The 16728-nt window shown below is 45.0% G+C and overlaps 1 protein-coding gene across 5 annotated transcripts in view; it reads right to left on the minus strand.

Moving 5' to 3' along the window:
* TP63 (tumor protein p63) overlaps nucleotides 1–16728 on the minus strand; it is a 134132-nt gene that overhangs the window by 53991 nt on the left and 63413 nt on the right. The gene's annotated exons all lie outside the window — the stretch shown is intronic.

A 16728-nucleotide genomic window follows, 5' to 3' on the forward strand; every position in this document is an offset into this window, starting at 1 on the left:
AGTGTGTAGCACTTAAATGAGCAGATGTGATTGTGCCCCAAAAGTATCCTCCGGGTATAAGTGACATATGAAACAGTTGAAGAAATAAAAATGAAGGCTAGAGAACGGAGTACAGAAAGGCAAAGGTTAGATCACGGAGAGGTGAGCAGGAAAAATCACATGCCTAATGCCCTAAACTCCATGTGCAACCCTGGTGCCCCAACTCAAACAGATGAAAGGGGAACAAATTTCAGAGAAAGGTGAGAAGAATGAGCAAACTCTTTCAATGCCTCCCTGTAATGCAGCAGTAGACGACAACTTTTCAGCCTGCAAAAGAGCCAGTGACGAGAGAGGTGGAACACAGTATGACAGAAATGGATAAATTCCTAAACAATATGGGGGAAAAAGCAAACAGGAAATTAATTTTCATGCTATCTTAATAGAGGAGTTGGGCTACATGAAAACACCTTGAGCAGGATTTTGGTTTAAATGCACACAGAGTGGTAGTTCACAAAGCCCGCAGATTAAACATGGATTTTCTGCCACAAAATGCTGTGGATACTAAAAGCCTACATATGTTCAAAAAGGCATCAGAATTTCTGCTGGAGAAGGCAGCATATCTGATTTTAAAAGTCTGAACCACAAACAGTTGAAAGCTGGGAAAGTACTCTGAGGAGAGAGAGTTACACAACTGCCCCAATCTTTTATTCCTCCAAAGGACCCAGCGTTCACCACGAAGAGTGTGAACCAGGTCATTGGTACACAGGGTTCAACCAGGCACACGTAGTGTGTGTGTCCAAAGGGCATTGTTTGTTCCCAGTTTAGGGAGAGCATTATCCAAAAAACGTTTGTGGTACCCATCCCCACCAGCTCTGGGATCATCCAGGAACACACAGCAATACACACACCTGGTTCTGCAATCACCAGCTGATGTGGCAGAAGGGGCTCAGGCTCTTCCCCTTGTTCAAGGGGCCCAAGCACCTCACAACCTCTCTGCATCATACAACTTCAATCCCATCTCTCAGTACTTCAGCCAGTCTGCTCCAGACTTCCCTCTTCTTTCCAACAGTTACTCCTTTTCCAGAGAGAGCTCTGTATTATCAGCCAAATGTCAAAGGCTCCCTGAGTCAGAGCACGAACAGCAAGAAGCTTTCCCAATACCGGGAGTCCCACCAGCCCTAATGAAGCTTCAAGCACATGATCGCTCTTCCAAGAAACTGAAAGAGAACGGCACAAGCTACCTGCTGACCTTCCTAGGGACTTTGGACAAGCCATTTAACACCCAGTTTCTCCAGTCATTTCAACCATGGAGGAAAACAGTTTGGTCCCTCCCTACACCGAAACACTTCGCGCTCTCAGCTCTCCTTCCAGAAGAGGAGGAAATAGAGAAATCTGAGCCACCAAATAGAGCTCTTCCTTGGGCTTCTGGTCTCCAATTCACTGTAAGAGGCTGATATTTTATGGGGTTTTAATCAAAAATCCAAGCTGAGCCTGGTGCCTTGGGTCTTCACCAAGGCACATTGGACTTTCCAGAGATGGATCAGCTTGCTAATGAGAGCCGTGGTGCGAAAGAGAAGGTCTGGTGGGGAATGGCACAAGGGATTTCATTTTGGGAGCTGGAGTGATCTGCAGAGAGAAGGGAGAGCTGGTTCCCTCCCTTGCTCTGCCAGCGACACGCTGTGTCCTTGGGCAAGCCACCTCGCCTCCCCCTCCACCCTCAGCCTACTTCAGGCAGCAAGGTCTGCAGGGCAAGGATTGCTCCTCGCTATGTAAAAAGTGCTCTGCTTAATGGGCCTCCGTTTTGTCTGAGGCCTTCAGGCAGCAGAGTAATAAAAGCAATTACATATTGAGTCTTAATCCTGGGCGAACCAGTGACTCTCTGTATTGCCTCAGGTTAGTCATTTGCCCTCCCTGCCTCAGTTTCCCCATCTATAACAGCAGGGTTGTTATAGATGCCCAGCACCCCTCTTAGATGGGCAAACAAGTATCCGCAATTGGACTCAAAGCATGCCAAATAGCTGACACAGGAGAAAGCGATCCAGACTGGTTCTTCCTCTCCCAAAGGAGATCGCAGCTTTGGCAATACAGATGACAGTTATGTCTCATCTCCTGCAGGCTATTCAGCCTACCAAGACCTATTTAACGGACATTTGGTCCATGCTTTCCCTTGAAGCCACTTCTGTACGGAAAGAGCCACAATGCTGGTGTCCTGCACCAGGAACAGTCTTTTTCCTACTTTGTATTTAATAAAAACCACAAACCTCCCTGCCCTCCTGCCCCAGAATACCCTAATAAGACCTGAGGACTTCTCAAAAATGTAGAGCTATCGCTCAGTTGTTTCATTTCTCATGGAGATTAGCATCAGACACACTCCCTAACCAGCAGAATGATGAAAAGACGGCTGTGATGAAAATAGTCTCCTAAACCAGCTCAGACAGAGAGACAGCAAAACAATAGTGTTTCAGCTTTCACTTAAAAACTATTCCCTCTAATCCCAAGCTATTTAAGATGCTGCAGAAAGATGACCAAATGAGTAGTCGGCGTTAACAAGACAGCACAGTCTGGAAACACTGAAGATGCTGCCTGGAAGTCAACTAAAAAAAAAATAAAATAAGTGCCCCATTAAAATTCAAGATATCCTTAAGAGAATCAAAGATCCTTCTCATTCCTTTCAGTCCAGGGACCATCTGTCTAAATGTTACCAGCGGAGCAGCCATTCCACTGCATTTATACACTCACATGCCACAGCCGAATGCCATGTCCCCATTTGCTCTTTAAATAACTATTAATCTCCTTGCACTTATCCCTGCGCTGACACAAGCAGCTGTTGGACTCCCCTTCTCCCCCTCCGAGTCCCACCAGCCTTTCACCTTCCCTGGCCTCTCACTCCCCTCCCCAGGCAGGTGCTCCATCCCCCGTGACAAAGCCAGACACCAGGTTTGTACACACACACGAGCACTAAAGCTTGTCTCGCAGCTATGCCCCAAGGCAGGCGGAGAGTTGTTTGCGCTCAAGGGGTCAACATCTGAATTGCTTGCAAGGCTTTTGGAGGAATCAGATAAGGCTTTGGAGGCACACGCCTTCTGACAACACAACAATTAGAGGGGCAGCAGGCCCGGGGAAGGCGCTCGAGCAGGAATTCACTCGCCGCCGATGCAATAAAACCCCTTCGCCCCAGCCAGGCTGGGGATGGCGAGAACAAAGAGAGCAAGGGGCTGCGGGCACCTCTGCAAGGCATTGCCCTCCAGGAGGGATCTGCAGGGCACACATTGGCACACACACAGCCTCCTTTCACCGTTTACAGAGAGAGAAACACAACAGCATTCAATTCAGAAATTAATTCTTGCCAGGTTGGTAGCCCAGAATTTAGCACATGCTCATGTTTTGCTGCGGGGTTGTTTTAACCAGCTGCAGGATGTAGTCCCACCACCAGTTCCTGGCAGGAGAATGCTATTTGGTGGAAAGAAGAGAAACGCGTGCAAAGCTGAAAGAACAGATTATTTAATTTTCAGTGCCTTTGTTCTCTGTTTTGTTCCCTCCATCGAGTTTCTGAAACTATTAATATTGCTGAGGCATTAAAAAACCTTCAGGCGAATTTAACTGCAAATAATTAGAGCGCTACAATTAGATCTTAAGACTATGTATTTTGGGATATCATTTCAATAATGTATTTTGAACGATCGGTTTCACTTCTACAGCCCATCAGCTTCACTTTCAGGTTTCCACGCTAACTCACGCTTCTAGATCAGGACAACCATGGTTTCACTGGCGAGGCTGCTGAATTCAAAACCAGACTGAAAACTGCAGAATTGTTTAATCACGGTTTTGCTGTCGGGAGGACAGACCTCCCTAACGAACGCCATGGACAAGGTAAGGCAGAAGCCTCCTGACCCCAGCGGCTCCAGGGTGCTTGCCACAAGAGGGCAATGCAAATGCTCCACTACGCACGGTTGAGCTTTTGTGCCACGGAAGATTCCTCAACCCACCCAAACCGAGGCCCTTCTCACCCTGCCCTGCAGCAAAAACCCACCCCAGTTCTTCAGCCACAGCCTGCTTTTAAGTCCATAATGTCAATTGATAAGATTATGAGATAGATCTGCAAAGAGACCCTCAGTATAAAGGCATGAGGGAAGTAACGCAAATGAAGAGTTCTCAAGGGGACTTCCACACCAAAAATCCCCTAAAATACACAGCTCCAGCTATTAACTACCCGATTATCAACCTTTCAGAGAAAGTTTTGAGAGTTTCTCCACTTGAGAAAATAAAAGAAAAGTTGCTATCTGCAGGTATAGAACACCTAGATGCCTCCACCCCTATCAAAACCTTTCTTCGTATCTCCAAAAGAATACGCATCTATGTCGTGCACGCGTACCAACAAAAATTTGAGTTTTCACCTCTGTATCTATGCAGCTCAAGAGCATTGTCCAGCTCCTCAAAAGGTCTTGCAAAACACCACCACCGATGCTTATTCCCCAAACATACAAGATGACGAAACTAATAAACTACCATGGCTGTTAGCAATGAGATTTTGCAAGGCATTTTGCTAATTCTGTGCTTTGTCCTTGACTGCACCACGACTGATGTACCAGGGCTAACAGTTGCAGGACTAGTAGGAAGAAGCTTACAGAGACTTTTCAGTGCTGGATCAGGTAAGGATTCAGATTCCTGTTGGAGAACAGCTCTCAAAAGCAGCAGGATAAATGTTTTCCAGAGTGCTCAATGCCTATCCAAATCAGAAGACAGACACCTCAAACACCTCAACCTAGTTTTTCAAGCCTTCCTAGCAAAGGGTTTAGTAGGTGGAAATAAAGTACTTAAGCTCAACAGAAGTGGTTCTATCATAATTATTAATCAAGATATTGCTGACTGCAAGACCACGTAGCTTTGCCAGTTGCTCAGACGGCAGCTGATACAATACCTGATGTAGGCACACTGCTTGTGCCATTACAAAGAAGTGCCAAGAAATAAAGGGCTCCACCCATGCCCCTCAGCTAAGATCAGGGCTAAAGCCGAAAGAGATATTTAACTCACTCATCACAATGCAAGATGTGATTTGGTTTGCATTTCTAGCCTCTTTTCTCATAAAAAAAAAAAAAATAAAAAAAAAAAGAAGAGAGACTGAAAAAATTCTTCATGCGTCAGACTTTCCACCCAGATCGCATACATCTGGACTGAAGTCCTTTCAGGAGGAACAAGCTCAGTTTGGACATCACTTTGGTCCCTTCCAAGCCATGAGGGCAAGACACACACAGTCATTTCAACACCAGCTCATGCCCAGATCCCCGGGGAGAGCCGGGGTGCTGGCGGCAGGTCTCACAGCCTCCACACTCCCCCCAACTCCATTTCTAAAATGGAGACAAATCCCATAAGCCTGTTTTGAAGAGGTTTTTCGACAGAGCTACTGTGCAGTTAAATATATCAAACGCTCATAAGCCCACAGATAAAACGATAATGTGCACTCAGTGTGAAGAGCGAGGGAGCAAATAACTTTGGCTCAACCAAAGATATCAACAATTACCAAGATAGGTTCTCAGGCACTATAGCTCCTTAAGCTCTAATTACCACATATCACGGCTTTTAGCACTATAACATATCAGTCTGATTTGAGGTATCTTACTGTTGGGTCATTGTTTTTTCCACAAAAAGAGGTGACTATTTCTCATCCCAGTAGCATTACAGGATCCCAGTATGACGGAGTGCATCGGACTAGAAGAGGCCCTGGAGTCAGTAACTCTAGTCCTGCCTATTAGACCCGCTGCAGCGTAACCCAACATTTAATGTCCCTCAGCTCAATCCCACCTGTAAGCAGGGAATACAAGTATTTCTGGATACCGTCTCCTGTATTAATTAGAAGAGGATCTATTTGGGGTTTATTGGGCTATGCAATAAACATGATCACAGCAATTTTAAGGAACTAAAGAATTGTAAAGAACAAAAATAAATTCCCCTTCCAAAAGGGGCAAGTCTCCTGTAAAAAAAAAAAGTGTGTTTATATATACTACAGTCTTGGAGTATATACATATTTCTCTAGTCCTGCACAGGTATTTCATGTGAAGTATTAGAATAACCCCAGCCGGTTGTCTGGACACCTTCCATCACCACCTAAACACATAAAGCACAACATAAAGAAAACAGAATCCTTCATTTCACTCAGCTTGGAGGGGGCGGGGGGGAAGACAAACCCAAGACAAACCAAAACACTCAAAACCCACAAAACACAAGTGACCAACTGAATTCGTGCCACCATGTTTAAAGTTCAGATATATAAGCTTAAAAATTTGCCTGCTCTGCCTACTTAACACAGCATCCCTTCCCTTCAGCAGTTGCCAATCAACCCTTTGGCCACGGCCAGCTTCGGAAACAACGCACTAGCTATGCTAAACAGGAGAAATCAGTGCATGTCAGTAATTTACAAACACACACCATCACACTTGAAAAACACTATGGTTTCTATACTGGGGGGGGGGGGGGAGGGAGGAAAGTCTGGGTGATTTTCACCAGGATTAGCTATTCCAGCCTGCACATCATGCCGCACCTACACCCTTTAGGCTTACACAAGCAGCACAATTTTAAGAGCCGTACCCTTTAAGGCTGCAGCCCATGCATTTCCACTCAGACGCAGTTCTGTTAAACTCAGCAGAACTTCTTGTCCAAGTAAAAGTCCACATATGCAGGTATTTGGAGGCTTGGAGAATAACACAAATTCATAAAGAGTAACAAGAGGGCAAGTTTCTGTCTACCCATAAAGGCTGTAAGCTTTCAAGTCGAGTTGTTCCCTCCAGCTGTAATTGTTTTGCTTTTTAGCTAAACTTTGAGATTTGCCCCTTGGTTAATTCATTTACTTTAACTCAGCAAGAAGTATTTTTCAGCCAGAAGCAGGGTGCCTTTTAAAACAAGCACAGCCCAAAGCAGGAATGCCTGTAATTCCTGACTCCTGCCACCTGCCACAGGTTCACGTAAAAGAGCTTGTCTAATTCGAGGATTATCAGAATGACAGTGCATCCCACTTCACACAAATATTAAGTCTGGACAACCTATATTGTGTAAGTATTTCTAAGTATTTCCCAACGCATATAAAAATAATATTACTGGCTTCCTTAGAGCTGTGTTTTAGGCTTTTAGTTAAAAAAAAAAATATTCTGAATTGGGCCCTTGGAAAAAAAAGTTCCCCTTGCGCAGAAAAAAACCCTTAATTTCTGAAAGTCAGAAGATTTTACACAGGCCTTCATTAGAGTATCTAGGCTATGCTTAGTTATTTTGAAAATTCAGACAGTTTAAAACAGGAAGTCGTCGAACATCTACCCCCCCGCACACAGATAGTCATTTCTTTACTCCGAGCTTGTGCACAGCAATTTCTTTGACATGTAATTGGAAAACATATAAACAAAGGGGGGGGGGGGGAAGTCATACAATATCATCTCTATGAGATGCCAGAAATCACGAGACATCAGAACTCAGTGATCTTACAGCAAATTGATTAATAACCCAAACACTCAGCTTCCTAAAACTAAAACAGAGGCCAAGAGTTTCCTATGTTCTCCTATTACCAGCTGGACAACACAATGTCAAAGATTTGAAGAGCCATGAAGTACAGACGATTTGGAAAGGCAGCCCCCCTCACACTCCTAAGAGAGGTAAACGTAACTGAAGACAAAGACCTACAGCGGGAAAACCAGAAAAAGACAGCAAGATTTCAGCAAGGCATTTTTGCAGCTAAGAAGAGCTGTAGGATCGCAGCTCGGCAGGGTATCGAGAAATCCTATACACTGAGTTTGTACAGCAATGTTGAAAAATTGGATTGAAAAAACTAAAAATCTTTAAATATAAGAGGAAGCAATTAAAATACAAAGGGGGAGGAGAAGCGGGGACTGGGGAAGAAAACTCCAGTAGCTGATTAAAGCTGCCTTGTTTCTTGAACTCTTTACTGGACGGCAACCGCCGATGGTTATCAGGCATTTCAGACGTGCAGCATTTTATTGCGTTGAGAGGGCAGCATTGGGCTGGACAGGATATCTGTGTGTCATCCACAGTGAAAGCCTGCAGACACCGTAACCACTAAAATATGGCCATAGGGCACAAGGACAACGAATAATAAGGGTCAGAATAGCACCAGGAATTGAAGTTAGCTCTCAAATTCACCATTATGCTCAATAAAAATCAGAATATGGCAGCTTTCAGACACCAAGGTAAAATACTCCAGTTAGGCAGCATTTTAGTCAGAACAAGAAATTCAGATCATCTGCAAGTTAAATAAATCAAGCAGTTAAACACACACAAAAAAAAGGAAAAAAAAAAAAGCAGCCACACACATAAACCCCCCCACACCCACTCTTTGAAGCGTGGTGCAACTACGGAATATAAGAATTCATAAGAAGAGTTATAGGAGGGCAAAGGGCAAATTAAAACAAGTTAGAGCAAGCAAAGGAAAAGGGTTACACTGCAGCACGAGAGTCCCTACAGATTAAAAAGAAAGTCTATTAGATTTTTCTATTGTATTTGGCCATTTTGTCTGTCCGAATCAGGTGAGAAAACTCCTGGATGACGTTCTCAAAAGCCCGAGACACCAAAGAGTAGACCCAAGCAGCACCATCGACTGAGAAGCTTTCAAGATTGAGTGGGGCTTCAAGGGGACTGGCTGCCAAATTCTGATTATTCCCCAACTGCAGAGAACAAAAGGAGGCAGGGCTTTGCCTTCCAACGCTTTATTTTGTATATTAAAGCAGCTCCTGGCCTGCACCACGCTGGTGTTGCCTGCACCATGCTGGTGTTGCCTGCACCCTAGGATCTGTTTGGGTTCAGTAGAGTGACATGCACAAGGCTGGGAGACCACCCTAACCACCCTCCCTCTGCTGTACATGGCAAAAGCACAGCTTCACACCACTGCTGCAACCCGCTCTGGAGATGGGCAGCAGTTTGATATGCCTTTTTCCAGACACCTGGCTGTGCACACTCTAAACCCCAAAACTGGTCTTTGAGGGGATGTGTGCATGTGGGTATATACGGAGACAACGTGCACGCAACGGCAGCGCTTCTTCCACAAGTGACTTCACCAGCCTTACAACCATCAAGAACATTCTCCCCCAACCATTTAAATCACATTATCCCATATTCTGCACACCAAGGGCTTCCATGGGGCTCTCTGGTATGGACCCTTCAATGTCTAACACCACAACGAAACCCACTTTTCAGTACTTCCCTCCCTGCCCAATACTGCTGACTTCAGCAAACGTTAAGACGCACAGTGCCATTTTCATTTAATACAAGGCACAGCTTTGGAGATCTACGCTTGAGGCTCTCCACTGGACAGACCTTTCACTATCTAAACTGAAAAGTTGATAGATTCATTCTTCAATATGGAAGAGCTCACATTAACAGAAAGACAGGAACGTTTTCTGCTCAAGTGGAACTTTTATAATTTTAGTGGTTGCTTCTTGCAATAAGCACGTTAGCCAAGGTAACTGCAAGGCATTTCTAGTCATTTGCCCCCAAAGTTACGCTGACTGCATGTGATTTCTGTAGCCAAATACAGAAAGGGGTTCTTCCAGATTTTTTGAGTAACAGCATACCTGCTAATTTCCATCGAATACCATGTTTAACTCCCTACCCCTCCAACTTGAACATTCACAGTTCCTTTCAAACATGCAGCACAGTGGACTGACAAAAGCTCATCTCAACTATTTTCCCACCTTAATATTCAAGTAGTAGTTTCCCGTGTGCAAAATATTTGAGCATACCTAGCCAGTGTATGTTCTAGTTTCCTTTTTAAGAACGTCTTGTACGCTTATCTGCTGGTGAAAGAGGGTGGAGGTAATTTCACTCATCTACTTAGCTCCAGTCAATCACCACCAGCCCTCCTCAGGGAGCTAATTCTTCAGCTAAGTAATGCAGAGTAAACAAACTGCAGCAGGGAGAAATGACAGTAAAGGCTTGCAAAGGCAATTGAGGATCTCGGACACACAACTTAAAAATTTGCAGGATCCAAGTTTTACAGAGCAGTCAGAATTCTATGCTTTCCCTTGAGCAATCACACCCCCCAAAGGTATTTTGTGATGCACAACCAAGACATCACGATGTTACCTAAAAAAAAAAAACCAAAAACAAAAAAACAAACGAGCAAAATGATGAAATACTTTGTCATTTCCCATGCAGCAGAGAGATTCACTTGCTGACTCCACACTTTTGTTGGCAGCATGCTTAAGTCCTATAAAGCTACAGGCTGAAAGCATCCACCTATTCCTATTGTTCTGTTCACCTCTGCTCCTGAGGCATCGCGTACCAGCCCTGTGCATCAGATCCCTTACGCAGCTGGACTGCGGCTCTGCAGAGCAGGGATTTCTGCCTCAGCAGCACAGCCCAGCGCTGCACCTCCTCCCCTCTCCCTGTTCCCAGAAGTCGGCAAGATTCTTTGTATTTACTTCCTAGATGTGGATTAAAACTGAAAGATTCATATCTGCCGAGACACAATCCATCCCTTTCATTCCCAGACACTACCCCACCATAAAATATTTCCCCTTCCCTCCCTAAACTGGGCGTTTCCTCCCGCTGTCTTGCCCTTGGTAAAAACATTCATCTTCTTGCCATCTTGAGGAAGTTGGACTCATCTCAAATTTCACCAGGTCCCCTTGTCTACCACTTCCCAAAGTCCTTGGGGGAAAGTTTAATCCGGATCCAAACCCTGGAATCAATCCCAAGAGGCTGCTGGGCTCCAATCAATGCATTAATTTTCAAGCATGCTCAGCCTTGCCGCTTGGGTCCACTTCCAAACAGAGCGGACGACTGAGCACAAGCCCAGAAATACATCACACCTCGAGCCATCTATTCTAGATACTAAAACACACATCCTGGTTAAAACACTGCTCCTTCAGCTGTGCCAGTAAGACTCCAGGTGAAACAGCAGCGGCAGGGGATTTGCAGAAATACAAGATATCATTTGAGTGCTCTTGGATCAACTCCCAAATCACTCAAACTTAGTACAAATTAAAAAAAAACAAAACAAAACACAACCAAAAAAAAACCACACAAAAAACCCCCAAACAAAACACAAACCCCCCCATATCCCATGTTTTTGTTGCTTGCTTGTACATGGAGCTCATAACAACGGTCAGCAATTTCAAACAAAATCATCAAGTTCAGATTCAAGTTCCCAAAGAAGATTCAAGTTTATTTTGCCAACACCAAGGAACTAAAGCTTTCACGTGTCTTATCTGAGACTTCCTGAACAGTCATTTCTTACCGATTTTGCTCCATACATTAGAAGCCCTACAGCAATAAAATCCCAACTGCCTTAATTCTCATCCTACTTTATTTGCTCATTGCTGAAGGAGCTACAAGCAGGTAAGCTAAACCTAGAAAGCCTCTCACGGGCTCTTCTTTAGAAGAGAGTTGGGACTCTCCCCCAGGAGCCGGTCGGTTCATAAAAAATAGGTTCACCCTGTGTTTCACTGCACTTCCTTCTCAGTAGCTCGCAGCCAAATCACAACCTGCAAACTCTGCCCTAGGCTGCTCTACTAAGGTTTTACCCCATGGTTTGCACCTATTGGAAAACAGCTCTCTAAACCTTTTGACAATTACAGCATCTTTCTGGGAGACCAAAATCTCCATCTCCATTTGGAAGACCAAAGACCGGAAGATTTCTCAGAAATCATTTAATACTGTAACTGAAGAAACCAAAACAAAACAGGAAGTTTTTGAAGAACAGCAAGTTTATTCACTTGGAGAGACCCACCCACATGCCTATCCATGGCTGAGCTCACGTATCACTCTAAGATCGTGGCCTCGGTTAGTTGTCAAAGGACTGCAGAGTGAGCATGGCACTGAGACAGCAGAGAATCTGGAAATGCTTTCAAGTGAAAAAAAATTGAACTTCAACACCCTCGGAAAGAAAATATTTTCCTCTTAATTCCACTTGATACCAAAAGTGACTTGACACTAATCCAGGCCAAGTGGCACAAACAGAAAGCTTGAGCTCACTTCTCTGCTGGAGAGGATGGAGAGGAGTGTTGGTATATGAGAAGCTCCTCTCCTTTCTGATGATTTATGCAACCTTGCTTTAAAAGAGTTGCATTCATTTTATTGCCTACTCTGCACATTCTCAAGAGGCGTTGGAGGCAGTGCCAGAAAAATAACAGGGCTTAACAGTGTCTAGCGCAAATCCATCGGTGCAAGAGCTCCTTTCTGAAGCGTTTCCAGATTTGTATTTTTTTTTTTCAGTGGGAACATTTTGTAAATAGAATTTAAAATTTGCCTTGAGCCAGGCAACACCCGCTTTTATTCATCCCTTCACGATAATGAAACGAGTAGTTTCTCCACTAGTTATAGCTAAGGTCTTCCAGAGGAAAGCAAGCGCAAAGCACACGGTTTACACCCTCTCACATCCCACATCCACAGCTTTCCTGTTGCAGATGCCACATCTTCCTCATGGAAGTAGTGAAGCTTCTGTCTCACAGAAAAGAGCGCCGCGATTGGAAATAAACCCTTCTGCTAGGCATGTCTTGGCAGACGCAACCCAAAAGGTTGCCACCAGATGGGTTGAAACACATACGCAAAGCAGACAAAACTTCCTTTTGTTGTATCTCGATGCTCAAGGGACAGGGGAGAGAAGAAAAACAATTTCACTTGACTTAAACCCGTTACTTCATTATTAAAAAAGACAAAGTAAAAAGAAAAGAAAAATAGCTCCTGAGGGAGCTAGGCAATAACACAATGGGGCTTGTGTCAGAGGAAATCAAAGAATTCAGGTGTTGGTGACACTGTGGAAGATTCAAGCCACCATACTGGTAAAAATAACCAGTCAGAACAGCTGTTCTTGTATTCCCTAAGGAGTATTCCTGAACTGAAAATATATGGATAATTTTGTCCCGTCCCAACTGAAGCCAATTTACAGCAAACAAAAACGGGCCATCAGTTATAATCACTGGTTCAAGACGTAAAATGCCCTCACTGCGCTGGAATTGCGGCTCTTCCCTATCTCTCACGGTGAAAACCTTTTCATTCTAGAAAACATCCGGTATTAGTTTCTTGGCAAATGAAGCAAGCTAACGATTTGCCAGCAACTGAGAAGATCCCCTGTCCCTAATTGCATACTTCTTATTAACCCTTGTTTTCAGCACAGAAAATGGGAGAATGGAGATGCACTTTCCAGTCTGATGTCCAGTGTCCTTGCATTACTGTGCAAACCGCAAGACATCCGAGTTACTGAGCAGTAAGGACAGTACACACAGGCAAACTATCCTGATTTCTGCAGAAGCGTCACATACCACACACTGAGAAGTTAAAGCTGTGCAGACAAACAGAATGTCATTGGGTTTCATTTTTGTCTATTAAAGGATACACTCATTCATTCTTTCCACCCACATGCAGGTTACAATCACTTACTTCTGGGCTACACCCACAGCCTTAGACTGGTGAGGTCCGGTTCTTCCATCTAAAGCAAGGAGAGCATTTCTCCAGGTAACATCTCCAATTCACTGCTCAACATGGGGTCACGTTACCTCTACCATCAGACTGATGGCATCAAGATTTTTCAGCACCTTATTATGAAACAACAGAAGACCATCCATGGCATGGAAAAACTCGCTCCAATAACAAGTGGTTGAACTCTTGTTTGAAATGCGCTCAACTCTTCCCCTTCCCTGCGTTTCTCCCCCAGAGAGGTCCTCTTACTTCAGCTGGGAGGGAGACGGGAGTACACAGCAAGAGGCAGGTCTCAGCTTCCCGCTGCCCATCTCTCTAGGCTACTTCAGTCTCTTCATCGGTGGACCCAAACAGGGTAGTAGCATCCACTTAGTCTCTCCAAACAAAAAAGATACATGCATATCTAACTTTAGGTTTTTCTATCTCAGGTTAAACCTTTGCAGTTAGAATGCAGTTTTAAAGCTTCCCAAAGGAAAAGATACTTGGTTATACAGAGCCTATATGTCCTTGCAGAGGACCTTAGAAGCCCAAGGACCTGTGCCTCACAAGCCTGCACAGAAGATGTCAGGTGACAAAAAACTTTAGACGCTTAAGTGCAATTAGAGCACAAACGAAGCACGATACACAAGAAGTGCAGCTGGAATAGCAGTTGGACACCGTCAAGGAACACAACCATCAATGCATCTCCATATTTCTTGCTCCTAATGAGAGACTGCACCCAGAAGTGTAGGGTGTTGGTACCATTTCAACAGAGAGAGGCCACTGAAAGGCACTGCACTTGTACCTGAAACCCTCCACAGCTCAGAGAGGTTTCCCCCCGGGAATCAGGAGTTGTTTGCTTACTCGAAGCCAACAGAACCCCAAGACACCGTCACAAATAGGAGGAAGGAGGACCAGGAGAGAGGGTCGGGTTTAGCCAAAACCTTCCTTTGAGAAATTCTTTAGGCTTCACATAGCATCTATCCAAGTGCTTTTATCTTGGGGTAGGATAAGAAATGGGGTGCAGAGGGCACTGCACAGATGAGGATTTCTCCTTGGTACCTCCAGACTGGAGGTGGGCTGCTCTCCTGGGCAGTCACCATGCAGGATCCCTCAGAGACTACTTCCTTCACCCAGGGTATGGCTGAGGGCCACAGAGAAGGGGAAGAGCCTTTGCCAAACGCAGTCAGGGTGACCACTGCTATGAGACAAAACCAGCCAAGGAAAGCAGCACCAGAGGGGCTGTGGCTTTGCGCTTTTTGGTGGTTCGCAGCCAAATCCAAGCTAACAGCAAGGATAACAGACCCCAGTCACGCTTTTAGTGCGCACTGATGAGGCTGATGCTCAGAAGTGAGCTACAGCTCAATTCCCAGATTCCTTAACCTTAAACTAATGTTTGCTGAACCAACATCCCAGATAGGTGAAAGAAACGTTCCTCTCACCAAGGAGGTCCAGGTCACTCAGGACATCCTTCCAGGCCACCCCAGAAACCTACATGTCTGCTCCTGCAAAGAGGAAGGACTTGCATCCAGGGCACTACAGCTCAGACACATGCACCTGAATTATTATTTAAAAAGCTAAGAGGGAAAAGAAAAACAAACCCAAAAATGCACCCTTCTGAACAGGCTATCCTAACCCTCAAAGGTATGTGCAGCAATCTGCATACAGTTTTTCTTGATTTCCAGTGTGAAGGAATGCTGCCAAAAAGCCATGAGGGAGAGCACAAGATGCTTTAGTATAAAAGTAGTTTTCCCCACTCCCCTCCCATAACTATGATAAAAATCTTAACGGAAAGAGATTTTTTAATTTGTCTTTCTCCCATAAAGAGCAGGAAGATCTTTGAGAAGGCTGAAGGATATAATCAGAAGTCACGGCACATATTTCTTATCAGTGTTTGAACAAGATGCATTTATTCTTTTGGCAATGCTTTAATTTGATTTTAGCAAACACTCCAAACTCTGCATCACCGTCTCAGCCAAACTGCAGAATCCAGAGTCCTCAGACGGAATATCTCTGGCTCTCGTCCACCCCTCCCAGCACCCAGGAAACTTCGACAAGACTGGACAAACTTGCAGATATCATCTTCACACCCAATTTTGTCCATGCTCCCCCGCAAATATTTGGGCGCAACACCTAAAATTCCAGATGTGGAGGTGAGGTAGGAAGACACAGTGAGATCCAAAGGGTTCCTGTTCACCAACACCTCATCACTCCATTATAACCGCCCCAACGTCTCTCTCCTTTTCACATCTCCTACTCATAAACACACAGGAACGGATCTCCAGGGTCATCAAGTCCAGTTCTCTGCCAACAAAGAGCTTAATCGTTCTTATAGTCAACCCAGATCAAATGCTGGGTTAGACTAAGCTGGAAAAGTGGTTGGGGCAGGTTCCACCTCCAGCCTTTCAGGGCTGTGATTCACTTCAACACCCTTCTCCCCTCTCTCAGCTTTCCTCAACCAGATTTCGCCTGTTTGAGAGAAGCTCCTCATCTCACCACAGCACTTGGCACCACGCTTGCAGGCATGGGTGCCGTAGGTCCGTGGGCGATGGCGCGAGCTCACCGCCTTGACCACGCAGCCCGCGCTGGGGCTTGCGCAAGGGCTGGTTCCCAGGCTGTGGAGTGGAACGCGCCGCACCGCCGGCGGGTGCAGAGGGCAGAGCTCGGCATCCACAAGCAGGCAGCGAGCATCCTAGGGTGGCTGGGAAAAGCACCCCGAGAAATGGGCTTTGAGTGGGAGAGGACTCCCTGCTCTCCATTTTAAAATTGTATTTCAATGCCGCGGGGGGGGCGGGGAATAAATAAGTAATTGAATTCACCCTCTCTTTTATCTGTTTTTAAACCCAAACTGTAATCTATGCCAAGTTTTTCATGAGTTGGTAAGGCCACCTTCTGCTGCACCCAGTAACAGTTCTAAAATCTGACCTGCAGCAAGCACCAGTTGCAACAGATCGCTACTTCTATTTCCACAATGAGAGCTTTTTTTCTTTTTTGACGCCTTCCTTTTTTTTAAGTAAACCATGCCAAACCCCACATCTTGTTTTCAGGCTTAGGAAAGGCGAGGTTGATCATCACCAATATATTTTAATAGAGCATTAACAAGTCTCCGTCTCTTGAGACAAGTCGTTAGAAAGTCTGCTCTTTTCAGAAACCAAGCCAAGTCGATGCTAATCGTGTTTTCCTTCCCCAGCGTACAACGCTTCGCTGGATGAATGAAGTCAGTGCACCATGTTCAAGGCCAAGAAGGGGAAAAAAAATAAATAATATCAGAGCTGAAGCCTTTTAACCCCCCCCCACCTCCCGACAGCAACAGTGATGAGAGTCGTTTAAGCGGAACGGGAACGCTCCTGAGCGCAT

This window comes from Larus michahellis, chromosome 6 (assembly GCF_964199755.1).
Source record: "Larus michahellis chromosome 6, bLarMic1.1, whole genome shotgun sequence".
Lineage (NCBI taxonomy): Eukaryota > Metazoa > Chordata > Aves > Charadriiformes > Laridae > Larus > Larus michahellis.